Raw genomic sequence first — 2774 nt, forward strand, 5'->3', positions numbered from 1 at the left:
GGAAAGAGTTTTTGAGAAGAACACGGGGCCAGACAGGTAAAGGATGAAGCATCAAGGTTCAGGAGAACAAAAACAGGGGTGGGACAGCACATAATTCTTCAAAAATTAATTTGTATCAGAAAGCTGGATATCTAGTTTTGACAGACGATGAGGAGGGAAAGATCTTCCAGCAGATTTGCTGATGCTAAATACTACCTTCTGTCTGAAGAATCTGAGGGAAGCATGTCCCTGTTCACCTCCTAAGATTTCTTATCTATAACTTGATTTGAGACAAACTATTATTCTTTTCCTGATCAAATGTGTGAGAAACCTAGAGTAAATTCTGTAAATACATTCATTAGAATTCAAATAATAGGTTCTATTCCTAACATAAAAACAAAATAAATAAGATGTTTGTTTACCAGATAAAGACCAATGAATTTCATGTAAACTTTTATTGCATTAATTAATTAATGAATAGTTATTGTGAGACTGAGAAAAAAACAGTTAAATATTTATCATAAATTGCACACTGCTAAGCAAAAAGGCAAAGCTTGTATGACCATCAGCACTGTATTTTCTCCCAGCCTCCCTTTTGCCTCTGCCCAAATAAGATACATACCTTGTTTTTAGGAAGGCAGAATTAAGAAAGCATATTTTTCCAGATTTATGGCTGCATATAGCAGAAACGGAGCCTATTCTACAGCTTTCCTATTCAGGCAAAAGTTAGTTTTAACCCTTTTATAGCAGAATTGTCAGCAACTGTTGGCTACTCTGCCAGAAGCTGAAATTGTAGCTGATGCAGAAGACTGGACTCCATGGACAGATTTAGGATGTTTAAAAGAGCTAAAAATGTTTGCAGGGCTATGAAATAGAAGAAAAAACAGGAGAAGCTAAATTATAAATTTTGCAGCAAAATTGCTGGAGAAAGAGTTGCTTGATTAGTGGAAGTTAACACCTGTTTAGTGAAGAACAGTTGGAAGGAATTGGGTAGATTCTGCTGAGGCATGAGATCAATTGACTTCCTCAGTACTTCTGGAAATAAAAATTAAATTATCACTGAGCTATTGTAGGCAGAAAATTAGCTTCCATGATTAACACATACACCCTGCTGTTTGAAGTGGGAACTTAGGTACATGTGGTATGCTCATAAATATGGTATTTTTAGCTTCATTCATGCCCAATTTTTATGCTGTTTTTATATGCATACACACATACACACTGAGACATTACTTGTAAAAAGACAGTACAGATTAAAAAAAGATTTTTCAGATCGCCAACAATCTGGAAGATGGGATAGAGTGCACCCGCACCAAATTTGCCGATGACACCAAGGTGCAGGCAGTAGTAGATAAACTGGAGGTTAAGGCTAGGATTCCAAGTGACCTTGACAAATTGGAGGACTGGGCCAAAAGAAATCTCATTAGGTTCAATAAGGATGAGTGCAAAATATTGAATTTAGGATGGAACAATTCTATACACTGCTATAGGCTTTGGACCAACTGGCTAAGCAGCAGCTCTGCAGAAAAGGACCTGGGGGTTAGAGTGGACATTAAGCTCAACTGGAGCCAAGAGTGTGCCCTTGTTATGAAGAAAGCTAACAGCATATACTGGGCTGCATTAGTAGGAACATAGCTAGCAGGTCCAGCTAAGTGATTATTCCCCACTATTTGGCACTGGTGTGGCCACATCTGGAGTACTGTGTCCAATTTTGGGCCCCCTACTATAGAAAGGATGTGGACAAATTGGAGAGAGTCCAGTAGAGGGCAGTGAAAGTGATTTGGGGGCTGGGGTACATGGCTTCTGAGAAGAGGCTAAGGGAACTGGGTTTATCTAGTCTGCAGGAGAGGAGATTGAGAGGGGATTAATAGCAGCTTCAACTACTTGAGGGGGCATCCGAAGAGGATGGAGCTAGACTGTTCTCAGTGGTGACAGATGAGAGAGCAAGGAGCAATAGTCTCAAATTGCAGCAAGGGAAGTTTAGGTTAGAATTTAGGAAAAAGGGTTTTTTCACTAAGAAGGTAGTAAAACACTGAAGCAGACTACCCAGAGAGAGACTATGGACTCTCCATTCTTGGAGGTTTTTAAGACCTGGCTAGATGAAACTAAGCTAAGCTGTGTGGAAGAGCTTTCAAAATGCCCATTTCTATGCCTGACTTGAAATAGTTGATCTTCACTAGATTTTTGAGCAGTACTTTAATTCAAGATGAAAAAGAGAACAAAAGATGTAGTAAGAGTATAATTCATAAAGGTAGGATAGAGAGCAAAGGTTATGTTTAGAGTTAAAACCTGTGTATAATATTTGCACACTTGTATTTATTTGCTGCTTTGACTGGGTATTATGATTCCTTGCATTTGATACATTTAAAAAATCAAAGTATACTGAACATTTGTTGAATTATAATGCTGTAAAGGAGGATAAAACAAATGTGTTTCATATTTTGATATTCATTTATCTCTCATATAATGTTAATAGCTGTTAATGTCTTTGAAAGACTATTTTCATACTCCCCGTTTAATTATGGTTATACTGCTTATTTACAATTACATAGGATAATATTTAAGTACATAAAATAGATGGAACAAGCACAAGACTATAGAAATCCCTTATAAAAGCTGCAGGTCTTATGTAATCATGTGAATGAACAATTTTTAGCTATAAGGAAAATGTCAAATATCATGAAAATCAACAATGCTGCTGTTGGAACATGCTGCATAAGGATCTACAATGTATAAGTATGCAGCAAGGGTGATTTTTTTTTTTTTTTTTTGCAAATGTGTTTACCCCCCCGCCC

The sequence above is a fragment of the Alligator sinensis genome, unplaced genomic scaffold, assembly GCF_000455745.1.
Source record: "Alligator sinensis unplaced genomic scaffold, ASM45574v1 scaffold242_1, whole genome shotgun sequence".
NCBI classification, from domain to species: domain Eukaryota; kingdom Metazoa; phylum Chordata; order Crocodylia; family Alligatoridae; genus Alligator; species Alligator sinensis.